At 35.8% G+C, this 20,225-nt stretch overlaps 1 long non-coding RNA gene across 1 annotated transcript in view; it reads left to right on the top strand.

The window, feature by feature from the left end:
- Positions 1 to 19,410, top strand: part of LOC310647290 — a 66,214-nt gene extending 46,804 nt beyond the window's left edge. The window contains exons 2-3 of the long non-coding RNA XR_014493854.1: positions 15,915 to 15,962; positions 18,996 to 19,410. This is a non-coding gene — a long non-coding RNA (uncharacterized lncRNA). The remainder of the gene's footprint in view (positions 1 to 15,914; positions 15,963 to 18,995) is intronic.
- The last annotated feature ends 815 nt before the right edge of the window (positions 19,411 to 20,225 follow it).

The raw sequence follows: 20,225 nt of genomic DNA, 5'->3' as shown, positions 1-20,225 counted from the left end.
CACCTGCACATTTATCCCCCAAAAACCACGGCAAGTCCGTTGCAATTGCTTCTCCCAAAACCTTAAATGAAAATGTACCCAATAACACTTAGGATAAAGGGCCCTGAAAATGTTACTGTGAGTGTATAGTATTAAGTTATGTGGTTTGTGTTTATTTCAGTGTAGCATCTTTTCTATGGTTCTTTTGTTTTGTTTAACCTACTATGTTTTTCATTACAGGAGGTCAGCACTGAGAATATATTTGACATATTAATGTGAGACTTACTTTACAAAATACGTCACTATCGAATAAGTTCCCTGTATGTTAGATCAAAGTATCTCAAATAGATATTTCGAGGAAGATAGTTCAAGCTGCATTTACCTTGCCTTCAGATCAACAAATCATTATTCTTGTCCTAATTGGCACTCTCTGGTCTAAATTGGCAAAATGTTCTTTCAGTGCAAAGCTGTGATGCTACAAAGTGGTTTCTGTTGATGTGGACAGAATAGGGATTTCCTTCAAATTTACCATCCACTTTGTATAAACCGTTACAAATCATTAACTGCAGAAAAGGATGAGTAATCTTTTTTTCTATCCAAAAAACACACTTTGCATTTGAGTGGCATCCTAGATGTACACTCAAATTTTAAGTTTACAATAATTAAATTAGTTAGTCAATTTAGTAGGTTAAAGTAGTAAGATTAGTGGGACCGGGAAAAATATAAAAGAACACAGAAAAAAGCAAAAATCTTCCTAAAACGTTCATTCACATTCCAGCTGCCTGCAATTAGTGCAGGTTCGCATCCCACCAGGCTCAAGGTTGACTCAGCCTTCCATCCTTCCGAGGTAGGTAAAATGAGGACCCAGATTGTTGGGGGCAATAAGCTGACTTTGTAATAATGCCACTTGGGTGTGTGTGAAAGCCCTAATAAGCAGGCATATACATAGAATGAAGGCTACTGCTAAGCTTGTAAGCCGCCCTGAGTCTTCGGAGAAGGGTGGGATATAAATGGAATAAAAATAAAATAAAAAATTAAATAAATATGTACAATATAGTTTTCCATTTTATTTTCATCAAAATAGAGTGATAAAAAAGTTAGTTCTTGTCACACAAAGACACTGTGTAGGTCAGAGGTCCCCAACCTTCTGGGTACCAGGGACCGGTTCCATGGAGAGGTTTTTCCGCAGACCAGAGGGCGCGTGGTTTTGTGTGTTGTCTGCATCCTGCAGATGGGGCTTTGCTTGTTTGTGTGGACAGGTTGCTGGCATGCTGTGGCCTGGTACTGGTCCATGGACCGGGGATTCGGGACCCCTGGTGTAGGCCACGCATCATTCACAAAATATAGTAGCTGCTTCTCCATCACTGTTATAAGAATAAAAGAGATGCAGATGTTGCATTTTTCATTCAGAAGTATTTTATAGTTCTGAAGAATGAATGAAAGCACTTTTTAAAAATTTACTGACTAGATGATGACACTTCTGAATTGTTCCTTTGGTGAGAATGTCTGAAGTTTTGCTTTTTGGATGTTGGTAAAATTAAGCTTCCTACAGCAGGTGGCAGCACCCAGCTGGCTTTGGATGATCCAGAAAATGTGTGCAGGATTGGACCTGTTAGTACTTGGTCCAAGTATCAAAGTCCCAGAGCTGTGGGGCAATTTTTAAAATGTCCCATAAGAAGACAATGCCTAATCATTCCATATTTTGTTGCCAAGGGCATCATGAATGTGTCCATACATTTTCCAGGAAACAAACTTGATTTAAAGTAGTCTTTACTATTCCTCTACTGTTCTAGTTTTCTCGGAGTGTCCTTCAATTTTGCATCCTGTGACTTGTTTTGAAGTTATATTAAACATGTGAAAAATACACAGTGTTGCTATTCCTTTTGCTACACTGGTGATAAAAAAAATCCAGGTAACATAAGATAAATCCTTGCTAGAATCATTTACAATATAATTTTTATTCCAGTATCCAAGAAAGGACTGTTTTGTCAAGGAAATAAAGTTCAGCAAAGTTCTCATGAGTGTGGCCTAGAAACTTCTTTCCTCATCCAAGTGAGGTGGAGCTGCGCTGCTATTCCTTTGCTGTAAACACAATGCATAAAATGATCAATCATGTCTGTAGGGGGACTTTTTTTTAGTACACCTGATCTTTCATAACCCTATGGGTTTAAACTGAGACTGTACATCTGCAGAACCAGACAGCAAGACTATTCAAGTGCCTCAAGATACATTGTTGGGATAGAAGTTATGTCATGCTGAATAAAGTGTTCTTCAGCATGAGGTAATTTTTTAATTTGGTGCTATAACATTAGTTTGTGAACAGGGCATTGTCCTGGCTAAATGTCTGTGGAGATTCTCAATCATCCAAGACATGTTTGTCCTAGAGCACAGGTCGGCAACCCACGGCTCTGGAGCTGCATGCGGCTTTTTCAGCCTTCTCCTGCAGCTCCCAGTCGTCCTCTGCCATCTGCAGAGATAGAGACAGAGAGAGGCACTTGCGCTTCCCTTCTCTCTCTCTCTCTCTCTCTCTCTGTGTGTGTGTGTGTGTAAAAAAAAAGAGAGTGGCCTCACGCTGTTCTCCGACAAGCTGACAAGCTTATTGGGCGGGGTTCCTGCCTTTGCTGTGTCTCAGCAGGAAGCAGGAAGCAGCAGAAAGGAGCAGCTCTCTCTCTCTCTCTCTCTCTCTCTCTCTCACACACACACACACACACAAACACACACACACTGAGTGTTGGAAGAGGACTGGCAGACCAAAGGCAGGAGAGCCAGCCCAATAAGAATGTGTGTCACTCAGCTTGTTGGAGAACAGCGTGAAGCAAGCTTGCCAGGTGAGCAGAAGATTAGAGAGAGGGAGGGAGGGAGGGAGAGAGAGAGAGAGAGAGAGAAAGAGAGAGAGAGAGAGAGAACTCATGCACAGCAGCCTCTATTTCTTTTTAATTAAACTCTTCAATCAAGCTCCCCCACTCGCGTGTGCATGCGGGTTTTGTGGCTTCCAGTGTCCAAGTGGCTCTTTGAGTGTTTAAGGTTGCCGACCCCTGTCCTAGAGCTACTTTTCAAAAGGCAACCTGACTTTGTTGGGTTTTTGTTTCCTTGAAAAGTTTTCACTTCTCATCCAAGAAGCTTCTTTAGAACTGAAGAAGCTTCTTGGATGGGAAGGAAAATGTGTTCAGTAAAAAAAAAACCCAAGAAAATCTAGTTGTCTTTTGAAAAGCACATTTGGGACACCGCATGATTCCGTCTTATTAAATATTTGGAACAATGAGAGAGATTTTTTCCTAAAAAGTCTAACATCTTTATTAGCATATTAAAAAATATAAGATCAAATTGGATTACAATGGGCAATACATAACATACTTCTGATAAAAGAAAAGTTTTCCAAGCCAAAAACTTAGAAGAATTCTACATTTAATTTCCAGCATTGCTCCAAAGCCCTGGAGCTATACTGCCAGAAAGAACAGAAAATGGTGAGCTAGATCAAGCAGTGGCATATAATGGTTTCCAGAGTTTTTAAAATAAAAAAGACTGTTTTAGAATGTTAGATTCATATGTTCAGCATAAGAAAGATGATGTTAGGTTTAGTGATAGGATATATCTTTTATACAAGAGATAACAAAAAAGATTACAGATTGATGCCACCGTGCAGTAACACTGCATAATGAATTTGCCACCTCCCAAGAAATATTCTTTTATTATTACAAAACTTAGCAAGAATAGGCAGTTTTCTCAGATATGATTGCTACACAATGAGAAAAAACATCTTCATGGACATCACATTGATATCAGCATTTACTTACTCTACTCATATTTAATAAGTTTTGGGAAATCTGAAATGTTATACCAGTAGACTTAAATTTTAGGTTTTTAAATTGTGTATTCACATGTTTAGATTAGGTCACTTAATATGTTGTGATATTCCTTAAACAATCCTAATAGCTGAGCAGTGATGCAGAATTTAAGTAAAACAAACAGTTCATTGCCTTCCGTCAACAACCTTTTGTAAAATAAACCTGTTAATCAACCAATTTCACACTTTGATTTAGAACTACTGTACTTCAGTTTTGTAACCTTCAAATAAATATATCTTTTTACAATTTAAAATACAGACTGAATGGACATACATTTCTGCTTTTTAAGAGGGAGAATATTGTTTGCCTTTTAAGGGTTTAAGAAGGTAATATGGGAGTGATCTATTTTATTTTATTTTATTGCTTGTTTTATTTACTGGATATATATCTTGTCTTTTCCAGAAATGACACTCAAATTGGCTGATTAGAAAAAAAAATTAAACTCAATTTAAAACCTAGAAATCATATTTTAAGCATAAACATTACTAAAACAATGAATTTCTCCACCATTCAGGGCTCAATGAGCTTTATAGTTGGAATAGCAATACTTGGAACAACCACTGGAAACAAGATTTGAATCTGTATTTCTAGCTGGTTTCATAGATCATAAGCAGTGCCCTAGATTGGATCCCTGATCCATCTAACCCATTAGCTTGTTCTCACAGTGGTCAATAAACTGCACAAGGAAGCCCAATAGTCTCCCAGCAGATGGCTTTCAGAGGCAGTAACGTTGCCATCATGGCTAATGACCTTCATTCTTTTCAAAAAAATTGGTCCCACCCTATATTGAAGACAGCCAAGCTGGTAGCTAGCACCACATCTCATGATAAAACATACTCCATTATTTTAGGCATCCATCACAAAAATCCTTAAAAGCATTAGTTATCTTTTCCACAACTTTTTAGCCAATAGCTTTGTATAAGAAATTGGCAGTATCCAAAAATCAGAGAAAGAATATCCAGACTTGTATTTGGAAAATCACTAGTCCCAAAGAAACCATGTTTGAAGAAATGAATATAAAAAGTCAATGTTATTGTGCACTTATTAGGATTTATTAGAAGATTTATCACAATTTTTCATAGAGTAAACAGACTAGGATTTCCTAGCAAACCCCAAATTCTGTTTTTAGCAACTCCATGCCTTATTCCTACTCAATTATTTCCCATTCTTCATTAAATGAAACCAGTGAGGAAATTAAATTTCACTTCATTGATTTATTACTTTCTAATTCAAATCTTCTCAAATTTAGAACTAAAACCACTCATTCAACATAATTTACTTACTTCTACTCTTGTTTGACTTTCCTTTAAAAAGGGCCCATTTTAACACATGTCGCTCTCTATACCATTCATTTGCAAATATTGTGATACAAGAAAGGAAGTTTCTGATTTCTAGCCTCTTCAGTAAGACTAAATAAACCTCTAATTAGGTATATACAATATACATTCTAAGTTGGCAGCTTCAACTGGATAGTCTCTGATGTTAATTTAGGACCAGATATGACAATTATGGGGAAGAACATATACAATACAGCTGGTTCATACTAATCATAATTGGTGCCATATAAAGAAATTTTTAGGTGACAAGCCACTTTTGCCCCTTGCATACTCCAATCTGCATATTTACGATCTTGTTTATAGTAGCCTGAGTTTCCTAGCTGAGATAAATATAGTTTACCTTGTCACCTAGGCTATTATTTTACCATTGCATGAATAATGACATGTTTTGATTGGCCAGAAAAGATTACAGATTGGAAGCGATGAGGAAAGAAAATAATATTAATATTCCCACCCTTTGGGAAAAAATACTGCTGGGATTAGGGGCTTTTTATGGATGCATCTTTCAGGAAAAAACAGGTAACTGTTCAAATAAAACTGCTGAAATTTCTCATGGCATTTCTAAATACTTCACAGGACAAGCTTTGTAAATAAGAACTTGCTTCTTTATGCTGGAATACTGTATTATTATTTCAAGTTTCATAAGTAATTATTTCTGAGATAGGATTGTGACAGGTCATTCTCCTTCATATGTTAGTTTTCTATGTGCAAAGATCTGCCGGTCTTTCTAATAGGATTGGATTGCCTTATGTTGACATTCTAATTTAAGAATCATAATAAATAAAATACAAAAGTCTTATCTTGAAAGGAGGCTGTTTATTTGACAATTACATAAACATATGCACCATCCAATTCCCAAGACTCTGAGAAGTTAAAAATACAGAACTAAAACCATAAATCACATACATCCAATGTAAGTATAACCAAATAGCACATTGAAAAACAGTAACATCATCATTGTATCACATAAAAAATGGCATGAAAAGTCAAGAACAATCTGTACAAACAAAAGAGTCTTCACAGCTTTGCAGAAAGCAGTCCCCAATAGAAGATGAACCAGTTGTAATGCCAGACATCAAATTGCTTTTTGATGCACACAGGTTGATGTATTATTATGGGAACACCAAATGGGGTCAAGGAAAAGCCAAAACACACATTTACTGGGTTAAATGAACTTCAGTCATGCTGAAGGAATAACTAAAGCCATTCAATTAAACCATTTTGTCAACTAAAACCTCCAAAAAAGAAGAGGGGAGAGGTTAAAAAAGCAACTCTCCATTACAGAGTTTACTGGCTGGCAGCAGCAAATAATCTCCATCTCGAGGCTCTCTTATTGCCGCCAATGATGAAGGAGTATTAGGAATTTTGTGGACAGAGTGGATGAGGAGTCTGTATTCCAAAATGATGAATTTTGACACAGTTCATGTGATGTCATCAGGCCAGAAACATTGGTAAGATGATTTGATTGGCTGTGGTCAACTGGGTTAAATATGCTGTGAGAATAGGTTTGTGGGTAGTCCACTCCTGGGGTTCCTTCCTTGAAGAGTTAGGGATGGTCTCATGTCCCCAAGAGATCTTAGCCTAATCAATTAGTTCACGTGTTTATTATTAAATTATCCTGGTGCAATATGCTTCAGGCTATTTGTCAGCAAAGTGAGTTTGCAAGGTTAACAACAGCATTTTTTTTAAACTGCTTAGGAATAAAAACAGCAGTAAAAGCAATATAATAGATGTTCAAGGTGATGCTATATTCTATTTTGTAACTATACGCAATTGTTAACATGACCATACAAACAAAGGAGAATAATAATGAAGATAATGAAGAGAAGGCATAGGGGTGACATGATAGCAGTGTTCCAATATCTCAGGGGCTACCACAAAGAGGAGGGAGTCAAGCTATTCTCCAAAGCGCCTGAAGGTAGGACAAGAAGCAATGGATGGAAACTAATCAAGGAGAGAAGCAACCTAGAACTAAGGAGAAACTTCCTGACAGTTAGAACAACTAACCAGTGGAACAACCTGCTTCCAGAAGCGGTGAATGCTCCAACACTGGAAGTTTTTAAGAAGAGACTGGACAGCCACTTGTCTGAAATGGTATAGGGTTTCCTGCCTTAGAAGGGGGTTGGACTAGATGACCTCCAAGATCCCTTCCAACTTTTTATTATTATTATTGTTGTTGTTGTTATATCTCAATATGTGAATATCTGTGGATATACAAATACAATAAAAGAATAATAATCGAACCCAGATTTGTTTGTGGCTGTTACAGAAGAGATGTGTTTGGTCATGTACATATTGATGCCTAATATTTTCCCAGACAACAGTGACTAAAAGTTTTCACTTTATTTTGGAGAAGGCAGGCAAACTAGGAGCTTGTAGAAAAAAAATGCTGTGATTGTTATTCATGATTAAATTATATTAACTGCTGCAGTCGCTGATTGTCTGCACTCAGATTTGTGACCAGTCTGTTTTGTCCACCTCCCGCCAGGCCAAATGAAATATGCCAGATTTTTCAGCCAGTACACCTTTGGATGAGTTTTGCTTTTTGCCATTTAGAACTGTTAATTTATCCTAGGTAAAGAAAGACTCTTATCTAAAGATGACTAATACAATATACATATCTAGTTATCATTATGATCTGTAATTAAAAATAGAGCAATTATTTGAAGTGAGGAGTGAAATATAATGCAAATAGGTATATTAAGAATGCTATGTGTGTTATAAAGAGGCAAACTCTGGGCAACGTCAAAGATTAAAAGCAATGAAAATAGAACAACAACAACAACCTTGGTGGAGCAGTGGGCTAATGCCTCCTTAAGTAACACCAGCTGCCTGCAATTAGTGCAGGTTCGCATCCCACCAGGCTCAAGGTTGACTCAGCCTTCCATCCTTCCGAGGTAGGTAAAATGAGGACCCAGATTGTTGGGGGCAAATAAGCTGACTTTGTAATAATGCCGCTTGGGGTGTGTGTGAAAGCCCTAATAAGCAGGGATATACATAGAATGAAGGCTACTGCTAAGTTTGTAAGCCGCCCTGAGTCTTCGGAGAAGGGCGGGATATAAATGGAATTAAAATAAAATAAAAATAAAATAAACGAAACTCAGGGTATCCAGAACACACCCCCTCCACACACACACACACACACACACACACACACACACACACACACACAATATAAATTGATAAGAGTTCTAAATGGGCTCAATCCCACCCTAATTCAAAACCTGGGGGAACAGCCTATTTCCAAAGATTTCTTGAACATCATCAGTGTGCAGTCATACCAATATCTGAAGGATGCTGCTTCAGAGAGCAAGAGCCACGACAGAGAAAGCACACCTCCTATGTCTGGTTAGAGAATGTGGATAAGATTTAATTGATGGGACCTGAAATGCGCCTAGTCTGCACAATCTAGCAGAGATAGGTGGTACCTCACATAGCCAGTCTTCTTCCTTGAACTAGTAACCAGTACCTTGAATTGGACTGAAAAGCCACTGGCAACCGGTGCAATTCATGGAGCATGGTATCATGTGGGGTGTACTATAAAGCGCCCATTACTACCCATGCTGTGGCACTCTCAATAGACCTCAAGGTACCTGCATGTACAGTGCAATGCAACTGTCCACACATAAGACGACTAAGGTCTCAGTTAACATGAGAAGAACTGTGCGTGTTCAATATAAAGTCTTCAGGATAAGCACAGACTTATTTTGGATGTGCATAGATTCCACTTTAGATTCATACTGTGCCGTCATCATTTGAAACTTCCACTATATAGCTGACAAGATTCTGATTTCTGGCTCCAATTTAATTCTATGGCCTTCCTGCCTACTGTATTATCCTATGCTCCTTTTCTCCAGAACTCCTAATGCAGGTAGTCCTCGATTTATAGCAGTTCCTTTAGTGACCATTCAAGTTATAACAGCACTGAAAAAGTGGCTTATGGCCATTTTTCACCTTTATGACTCTTGGATCATCCCCATGGTCATGTGATTTATATTCGAATATTTGACCACTGGTTCATATTTATGATGGCTGCAGTGTCCTGTGGACATGTGATCCCCTTTTGCAAACATGCAAAGTCAATCAGGAACCCTGATTCACTTACAAACCATGTCACTAACTTAACAGCTGCAGTGATTTACTTAAAATGTGGGAAGAAAATTTGTAAAATGGAGCAAAACTCACTTAACAAATTTCTGACTTAGCAACATAAATTTTGGGCTCAATTGTGGTCATCAGTTGAGGACTACTTGTAGATGTATTATTGGCAAAAGTAGTGAGAGAAGGAAGAAAATAATACATGGAGGAGCCAGGCTATTCTACTGTTATGCACGTTTTTGTGTGTATACGTATGCACAGGTGTCACGTATGTATAGTCACATTTACAATCTAGGTCATGACAATTCCAGATTCTAATTGTTACTGCAATAACAGTATAAGAAAAATGGCAGAGAAAATATTTCCTTGTCCCTATACAATGGTGGATTATTATAAAAAAAAATTGTGTACATCTTATGTACAACAAAGATAAAACTCTAAAGAACTATTTTCAGATGCTAGTTACAGCCTTAGCCAATATACCTCTGCAGTTACATTTTAGCCTGTGGGGAACAGCAGCTTCAGGCATACTTTCATTTTGGGTATCTACACATTGGCACGCCCTTACATTTTAAGTGTGGAAGAAATTTTATCATTCCTTGAAAAAGTAGACATCTGAAAAGCTGTGTGTTTTATTTATGTCCATTATGTATTTATGTCCATTATACTACATGTATTATTTCCAAACACTTGAAGTTTTGCAATTTAAAAATATGTGTGATTTATTAATTTTTAAGACTGAAACATAAATTAATAAATGGTCAATCTCTCTCTCTGTATGTGTGTGTGTTTGTGTGTCTTTGTATGTGTATATTTAAAGGGCAGGTTTTCTAATCAGCATTCCTCAGTCCAATGGTTCAGAAATATGGTTTGCTTTGTGGTATTTGTAGTCTACAGATTTGAACTCAAGACAGGCTTGTTTGATGATTGCATTTTTTTTGCAAAGTTCAATCAATTTGTTCTGGGAGCCCTTTATTTCCTTTGTGATTGTTTCTTCTTGTTTGTGGTTGAAGCACAGGTACCAACTATGTATAAACCAGTTGATCTTCCTATTGTTCTGCTTGATAGCTGGGTCCCTGTAGTTCTTAAAGTAAGACATTGATCCAAGATGTAACAAGCTGTTTTATTTTTCAGCTGGCTGTCACAGAGTCTGAGACTGATTTGAGTGGTGAAAGATTGGCCCAAAGATTGGATTCCATGTCTAAAGGAAGACTAAAACCTGGGTTCTTAACGACCACACCCACCAGTTCTTACTAATTAATGCAGCTTTTAAAAATATAATTTAGATATAGAGTCAAAAAACCCCAAGAACATTGAAACAGTTGTGCTGGATTCTACAATGACATGCTAGAACTATTGTGCAATATTCTCCTCTGCAAAGGTCAGATCAGCTGCTCAAAGTCATCCAGAGCTTGCTGTGTCATTCTCTCCTTGCAGCCATCTACAATTTGCTCCAGGAGAGGAGATCTGTCTAAATTCCTCAGGGCTCCATACATTTCCAAGAGGCCACAGCTGTTTTCTTTCTTGCTTCCTTCCTGTTCTAAGCTCTCACTTCAAAAGCAAAGACTTCCCTTGAGAACAATTGTTCGATAATATCTGTGTAAAGCAGTTGATAATCTTCTCCTTTGCTGTTAGATAAAGTGGAGCAAAAAAATTTTTTGGGGGGGGGAGGCATTATTTTGAGAAAAACCGATGCACATAGTGACCATTTGTTGAGAAGGAAAGAGTTTATCCCTTAATGATACTGACTGGTGGTCCCAGTGGGCAATTTTACATGTTGTCTTGCCCAGAGGGTGAAATGAGTCCTGTGCTTATTTATTAAAAAGGAGGTAGGCAGCAGGAACAAAACGGAGAGATAATGACTTCTGTGGCATGGATGCCCGCCTGATGTGCAGCAAAACTCTTTAGTGTGTTTCTAGAATTGCAAGCACTGCAGTCTACTAATGGGTAGCATAAACTGTGGCAGGGGTCTTGCAAAATGGGGGCAACTAGTGTTTTTCTTTTTTAAAAAAATATGTTTAGCTCTTAACTGAGCTTGAGAGTAGGAAATTACACAATGGATGTTGAAATGCAGGCTGGGTGAAAAGTTGTCATTTGAGTAATGGATGCTTTATTTCCTGTTTTTGCTTAAAAGCCGGAGCTCAGCATAATTAGTGAGTGAGAAAGCAGCCTTGGCAGCCAAACAAAAAAGCACATTTTAGGCTCCTGAGCCAATTAAAATTGTTTATGCAGTGTCTGAGCAATATTTTTCACTGAACAATTAGACTCCGAGTATACATCATAATGAGGGAGGAGCTGTGATTATAAAGAACCTGAAGAATATATGGTAAAGTGTAACTATTTCCTTCAATATGTTCAGTGAAACAGTAAATTGTAGAAAATATATTTACTGACAACATTTCAAACACTAAACCCAAATACTCAGTAATTAAGGGAAGATGAGTTATGTGTTGCACATGCATGTAAGAACCAGGCTGGAATTCTGGTACATCACAAGAATTCAGGATGGAAACACCCAGTACCTTCTTCAGGCTTCAGGTGGTATCCCTATGTTCTTTCCATTGTCAACTAGAATGCAGCCTATAAACAACTGCAGTGTTGCACTAAAGAAAGTATGTGTGGACAACATCTAAATTATTATTTGGAGCTGGATCATATATTTGCTGTACAGTACGTGATAGATCCCTGCTATCTTTCAAACGGTACTCAGAGAACGTACTATGTGACCTGGGCTAGTGCAATGATAAATGCTGCAGTCATCCTCATGGTGGCAAATTTTCAATTGCTTCAGTAATGAATCTGTCTTAAGATGCTAATTGAAGCATAAGACCACTACGCTTTAGAATCAAAGATAAGGAATCATTTTAGGCCTTTGAATCCAACTGCCTCCTCAGTATAGGAATAGAGATGAAAGCATCCCCCATTGGATGGTTGTCCAATCTCTATTTGAATACATCCAGTGAAGGAGTTTGCATTACTTCCTTTAGTCACTGGTCCAACTATTAAATTGCTCTTATTTTAGTAAATATCTCTTACATTCAATTGTCTGTGCCTGAAGACCATTTTCCACGTCCTTCATTTTTCTTCAGAGATTCTTCAGATACTTGAAAAGCGCTATCATCCCCATCCCCAGTCATCTGTGTAACATCATTTCAGCTATGTAAAGAGTTGCCAATATATTTATGCCTGCTCTTTTCAAGACTGAGCATACACTATTTCTTCAATCTTTCTCCAGACAGTAGGACTTAGTTTCAAATCTGTGAATTATCTTTACTGTATCTCTCCACACCTGTTTTAATTTCAACTTTCTTAAATATGTAGGACTCAAAATTCTACACAAGATTCAACATGTGGTCTAATGAATGCATAACTTCTGTGATTACTTTCTGTAATTTATGTACAAACTGTATTTCTGTCAATGCAGCCTAAAATTGCATGACTCATATTTAGCTACAAGTATTCACACATGCTATAGTATTACCAAGTCAAACATTCCCCATACTATACATGCACACACACACACTAGTGTGTGCATTTCTTTTTTTTTATAAATGAAGGCAATTGCATGTCTTATTATTTTTTTATCTGTGTTTTTAGCCAATTTTTCTAACCTCAAGATAATTTTTTGCTTTGTTTCTGTACTTTAGAATAGAAGCCATTTCATGTAAATTTGTGTCATGAGCATTTTTATAAGCATCTCTCATTTCTTCAGACATTAATGAACTATAATGATGACCTTATGAAGACCTCATTTTAGCTTGATCAGGAACCAATTGTTTTCAAGGCAGGGGTGGACCCGCTGTATACTGATTATATTCATGACTTTCCATGATCTACAAAGGAAGTTATCCCATTAAAAATGAAAGATTAGTCTGACAAGTTTTGTTCTTAGAAAGTTCACCCTCGTTCCTAGTAACCATAACTTTTTATGAGAAATCAGTTGCTTGATATGTCTAGAATTTTTCCATGATATGAAACTGGTAGAATACATTGTATTTTTCCCCCCTTTTTAAAAGATAATGGACATATGCCCTTCTCCCATTAACCGATATTTACCTATACTCTAGGATTTCACAAATGTATTGAATAGAGGGTCAAAGGTCAGACTATCATTATCAAGTTTCTTCAGTACTCTAAAGGTAAAGTAAAGGTAAAGGTTCCCCCGCACATGCATGCTAGTCGTTTCTGACTCTAGGGGCTGGTGCCCATCTCCGTTTCAAGGAAGCAAATATGTCTGTGCCTAGTGGATATATATATATTTATATATACTGTAATTTATATATTTCAAGGTCAGTACAATAGGTGTTCTCTGTGTATATTTTTATTAAGCTCTATTTAAAATTCCATGGATTCAGTCACTACACTATTTTACACACTTTACAGTAGTAGAATGAATTACCTCTAAGACAAGACTGAGACAAAACTGGAACAGTTTTGCTGAAGCCCTTTGAGTTCTTCTTAGCATCTTTAAGTAAGTCTAAGTTTTAGATTCCTGTTTTCTTTCTCCTTTGTGTATCCTTTCTGATTTGTGATTTGTGTTGGCATGACTAATGACGGTAAACAATATTTCTCCAAAAACTAACAATTATCTACAATAGCAGTTTGGTAATATTAAATGTATTGTATGAATATTTTATTTTGAAAAGATTTATACAGCTGTCCATCTCAGACAAATGACTCTGAGCATCTTACAAGATTGAAACAAACAAATCCACCAAATATAACCCTCTGGTGCCCAAGAATAAACTTTTAGCTCACCATCAGTAGCAGCAAAGCTCATTCACCCCATGACCTACATACCTGGGGAAACAGCCAGATTGTCAGTGCCCTGCAAATTTATAATCTAATCTGTATAATTAGGGAGCCATCAAGTGAAAGCCCGAATGGGGGAAGCTGAAGCAAAAATCAAGCCATAGTCTGAACTAAGTCATGCAGGCAACCATCAGCACTGTGTGAATCCAAAGATTCTATATTGTGGCCTCTGAATGTAGTTTTCTAAAATTAAGCACTGGAAAATATGAATTTATTAGAAAACCATTGAATAACAGTGGTGCAATTTTCTGTTTCAAGAGGGTAAATGAAATAGTGTTAAACATCCGATAGCCCTCCTGTTTTACTTAAAAATAACTCTCTTGAAATATTGGAAAAAAACTCTGGGAGAAAAAATGTAGTTCCAACTCCTATGATATCTGGATGCTTAATAAAAGAAATTTCATAGTAAATATAGCTCCCATATTTAAAAGCTTGTGCTGTTGTGGTTGTAACATGGTATGACTATAAGGATGTTTTTAATTTGTTTATTGAATTTATAGGGCTGCCCTTCTCATACTAATGACTCTAGCTAGGTGGCTAACAATACATAAAAACATAAAATAAAGCAAAATAAAAAAATGTAACAAAATTACCATTGCAAACAATATATTGTAACAAAGAAATTATGACCAGACAATTCCCACCCAGAACTTCATGGCTCAGTGGATGTTGTCAGAATCTCAATGGGAAATCTAGTGGCGTCATTTTTCTCTCTTGATGAGTATTTCTCTGCCTTTGTAATAAAGGCTGTAAAAATATTAGGGAACCTTAATAAACTTCAGCCATATGAATTACATTGTTTTTGCTATAATCAGGCACGAATAGTGTTTTTTCCCCTTCTTTTCTAATTATTGTTTTCCCCTCACTCAATACCGGTAGTAAGGTAAATGTATCTGCTTGTAAAACCATGAAACGACATACTGCATTCTTGCTTAATGAACACAGACCTGAACATCATCAGTTGATTATGACATTTTTTTTCACCATAAAAGTTCTTTCACATGTCTATAGATTTTTTTTGTATAACGCTGACATTTACATCTGAAAGAATTGTGCCATTTTCATTAAATAAGGAGGAAATATGAAGGTCAGAATAACAGAATGACAGAGTAGGAAGGGACTGTGGAGGTCATCTAGTCCAACTCCCTGCTCAAGCAGGGAACCCTGTATCATTTCAGACAAATGGCTGTCTGGCTTTTTCTTACAAAATCTCCACTGATGGAGCTCCCCAGCTTCTGGAGGCTTCATCTCTGAATCAACTTTATCTACAGTTTTCCCTTTCACCACAGTAAGCTTCCTGGGATCATGAGAAAAGGACATGGTACCCACTGTGGGATCCAACAGCAGTTCTCTAATGATGCACAAGGCCTGCTGGCTATGAGTTGCTGGCCTTTGATCCTTACACTAATACGTGTTGCTCACAGAGGCAACTCAGCATCTCAAGATGCCTGCACGAATTTAACCCTCACCTTTGTTTCTCTTATGTTTCTTTGAACAATAGCTTATGTTCCCTTCACTTATTTTGAAGAAAAATTATGTTGTTGCATAGAATTTAATAGGGTATTTTGTGGATACAATTGGTATCAGTCAACCAACTTAAATTAACTGGTATGGTATGATTTATTGCAATCTGAGCCTTAGCAGAGGGAGGTATGAAAATACGTTTTTAAAAAAGTAATAAATGCATGTAACTCTCCAAAGCTTTGTGATGGAGAATCTGCATGATATAAGATTGCTTCTATGCTGACCTTTTCATTTACAGTATTTGGTAGTTTGTCTTTAGTTTTTTTTAAATGTGATACTGTTTTTTTGTGACTGCATTGCATATTTAATTTTCCAACAGGGCTGTGATTTAGATTGCAGACAAAATTGTTAAACATAAGAACATTAGGTGGGTATGGGTTTGTTTTGACATATTACATGCCTGGGAGCTTTTCTGTGGAGGGAAAGGAAAAATTATGATTTTGCAATGTCTTTCTTATGCCTGTTTTCTAAGATAGGAGTTTTCAATTGGTTGCCCTTTAAATTCCACTGGGAAAAGTACATTTATGATCTTTCTGAAAGCCAAATTCAGAAGATAATATCACTGCAAACAGTCCTGCTCTAACTTGACAGGAACTTAATTAGGAATTATCCATATTACAAAGTTCCTAGTTTATTTATGAAAAGTTGTGTTTACAATGACACATCATCTCACTTGAAACCATGAATAAACCCCATAATAATAATACTTATGAACCTTGGAGAGTAGTCAGATTGAAAAGCTGTACTGGTAGGGTTTTAAAAAGTTTAAATTGCTGTAAAATTATAAGGACAAAAATATTGCCCTGAAGTAGAATGGGTTAAAGCTAGAAATGATATTAGGAAAAAATATATAAAATATTTGAGCTACAAAAAGGTGGATGAAGACATTATTTCAGCAGGAATGAAAAAAAGGAAATTGAGTTATTGTGTGTATAATTTCTCCAACTATATCCGAAGACTACTGTATACTGACTGATCATTATGGCAGATATATTGGGGTGGAAATTAATCTACAGGGACTAAGACTTAGATGTTGGGATTTATGCCCTAAATGAAGATAAAACTGTATTTTATAAAGGATTTTTTATAAACTATTGAACTTTCTAAATGAAAATTGGCATTTTCTGGGAGATTGCGATATTTTCCTCACAAAAAGAAAAAACCTCCGTGAAAAATATTAAGAGGCAAATTACCAAGGTTTTCTGTGATTTAATGGACAATTTGAAGCTTGTTGATGCATGGAGCTACAAAAAGTGGTGATTCAAAGGAATATACTTATTTTCTGAAAAACAGATCTTTTTCAAGAAGAGACTTTCTCAGACCATAACTCAATGACTTCACCTTTTAAAGGAAAAAATGATTCTTTCAGATGTAGATTGAATGAGATTTGTTTCAAAAGAAAATGGTAGGAGAGCACTGCAAAAAGAAACTAAAAGCATTTTTTGAAAATAATCTTAATAAAGACACAAAAAGATGAACAGTTTTGGCTGCAAGCGAAGCTTTTATAAGAAGTTGTAAATGATTTCAAAAAGATAAAGCAAGAGAAAATACAAAAGATTTTGGGTGAGATTTTTAAACATATTATTTATTGTTTTATCATAAAAAGTAAAATACAAAACAGAAAAACAAAGAAAGAAAAGGAAACAAAACCAAAACATACATTCAACCCTAACAACAACAAAAAAAATGGTGTACAAAAAAAGAGAGGAAAAAGTGATCACATAATTTTAACATTTAACATGCAGGATCCACTCTGGCTGGTGCTGAAAAAAAAGAAAAAGCAATACTACTACTACTACTACTACTACTACTACTACTACTACTACTACTACTAATAATAATAATAATAATAATAATGATGATGATGATGATGATGATGATGATGATGATTAGTTGGAAGGGACCTTGGAGGTCATCTAGTCCAACCCCATGCTCAGGCAGGAAACGATTTCAGGCAAATGGCTGTCCAGTCTCCTCTTAAAAACTTCCAATGTTGGAGCATTCACCACTTCTGGAGGCAGGTTGTTCCACTGGTTAATTATTCTAACTGTCAAACTGTACATTCTCCTCCCCTCCCCTTTTACATATATATGTATATATGTGTATATATATGTGTGTGTGTGTGTGTGTGTGTGTATGTATATGTATATATGTGTATGTGTATGTATATATATCAGTCAATAGATTGAGCTAAAATTACACTAATCTTCAAATCTTTCTGTTAACCATTTGTTATTTTATTTAGCACATAGAAAGTCCACAAACGATTTCCAGTCTCTTATAAAGTTGTCCAGTACATTATCTCTAATCAAAACAGTTAATTTCACCATCTCTGCTAATTCAGTCAATTTCAAAATTCATTCTTCAACAGTCGGCATCCCTTTTTCTTTCCAGTGTTTGGCAAGTACAATCCTCGCAGCCATTACCATGTGAAGGAATAGTGCCCCAAATTGTTTTACAATTGGTTTGTCCCTCATATCTAAAAGAAAAGCTTCAGGTTTCATTAATATTTGTATCTTAAATATTTTTGCATTGTCATTGTTTTGTTTATCCAGTATATTTTCACATATTTGCAAGACCACCACGCTGATAAAATGAACCTGGATTTTGACTACATTTCTAGCACTTATTAGAAATCCCTTTATACATTTTGGCTAGTCTATCTGGGGTCAAATACCAAAGATACATTTTATAAAAATGTTACTTCAAGCAATAATTTAATGTAAATTTTCATCCATTTCGTCCATACATTCATTTATCTAGCGTTATATCATACCCAATTTTTCCCCCCATTTTACCATACATTCTTTAACATATTCATTTTCTAGGTTCATTTTGAGTAACATTTTAAATCAAGTGGTCATGTCCAATTCAAACAAAACTTTTAAAATCAAATTTAAATCTTTCAAAAATTCTATAATTAAACCAATCACAAATAAATTCTTCTGTTACTAACTGCTCTCTTGTCTTTATCTCTTTTTCAAATATCAATAAGTCTCAATATGTCATCCATTTACATTCCAATATCATCTCTGTTTTATGTAATGCTTCATGAGGTGATAGCCAAAGTGGCAGTTTATCAGTTAAACTTTTGTACAAAAGGATGAGATTTTTTTTAAAAAGGAAGAGTTAAATAAGCCCCAAAGAGGACAACTACCCAGCAAATTAAGCTTTTACAGAGGCAATTATTTATGTTAACAGTGAGAAAGATGGAAGTAAAGATGAATTATGCAAAACAAATACATCTTGAATTTGCAAATAAACTGGGGAAATTTTGGCATATAAATTGCAGAAAGAAAAAGAAAAGAAAGTGGCCCTAAAATGACAGGAAGGAAATACTGTAATAACAGATAATGAAAATATGTAACAAGTGTTCCACCAATATTATTCTATTTTACAGAAAGGTCAAGAAATTTCCTTGGAAAAAGTGGATGAATATTTATATAAACAGAATTTACTGAAGATTACAGAGAATTAGAGACAAATTTTGCAAGGATCTGTAACAGTAAGGGAAGTTTCTATAGCTATTAAAAGGATTAAAACAGGAAAGACAACTAACCAGATGGTCTGCTGGCCTGTTATTATAAATGTTTTGAGGATGAACGTTTATAACCTTTAAAACCATTAAAATATATGATGAATGTTACAGAATGGAAAGATTCCTGAAAGCTGGATATATATAGCATTAATACTTAAAGAGATCCAGGAGCTGACTTTAATGAGAAATTATTGACCAATATTGAATAATGACTATATGTTGTTTAAAATTATTTTCGCTGAAAGATTGAAAATAATTTTACAGGACTTTATCCATAAAGTTGAATTTGAGTTCTTACCTAAAAGACAATCATGAGATAATATTCAAAATGTGTTGGATAGATCAATTTATTTATGCAAAAAATAATTCTTAACGGAGAATTAACAAAACCTTGTGAGGTTCAAAAAAGGACAAGACAAGAATGTCTGCTAACTCCAGTCTTATTTATTTTAGTTTTGGAGGCACTGAATGGAGGCATAAGACAAAAACTGTGGGAGTAAAGATTAAAAAAGAAACTTATGTTAATGTCATTTGCTGATGACCTAGAGGTTATTTTGGAAGATCTGTTAGATGTCATAGAAACATCAATGGGGAAATCAAAGACTTTGGCATGCTAGCAAGTTTTAAAATTAATGATCAGAAGACAAAGATGTTAAAATATGAACGAGAACATTAAAAATGGAGAAAACTGGTTTTAAGATTGAGGAAAAAATAAAATACTTAGGCCGATAAAATGAGCACCCGGATAGTTGGAAGTAATATGCTGACATTTGTAAATCGCTCAGAGTGCTGTAAAGCACTATAGAGCGGTATATAAGGCTAAGTGCTATTGCTATTATTATCGCAAATACAAATTGTATGTTGCTTCAAAATAATTATGTTAAGATAGAGAACAAAATTAAGAAGGACATATTAAAATGGGAAAAATCATAACTGTTGGGGAGAATTTCTGTACAGTAATAAAAATAAATACTTTACCTAGAATGGTATTTTTGTTTTGACAAGGGATGTACCATTCATGCAATGGCAAAAGGATACACCTAAATCTGTGTGGCAATGGAAAAAAAACCACAAGTTAAATACAAAGAGTTA

The sequence above is a fragment of the Vipera ursinii genome (genome assembly GCF_947247035.1).
Source record: "Vipera ursinii genome assembly, chromosome: 1".
In the NCBI taxonomy this organism is placed as follows: Eukaryota; Metazoa; Chordata; class Lepidosauria; order Squamata; family Viperidae; genus Vipera; species Vipera ursinii.
This window is presented reverse-complemented; position numbering and strand designations above follow the sequence as displayed.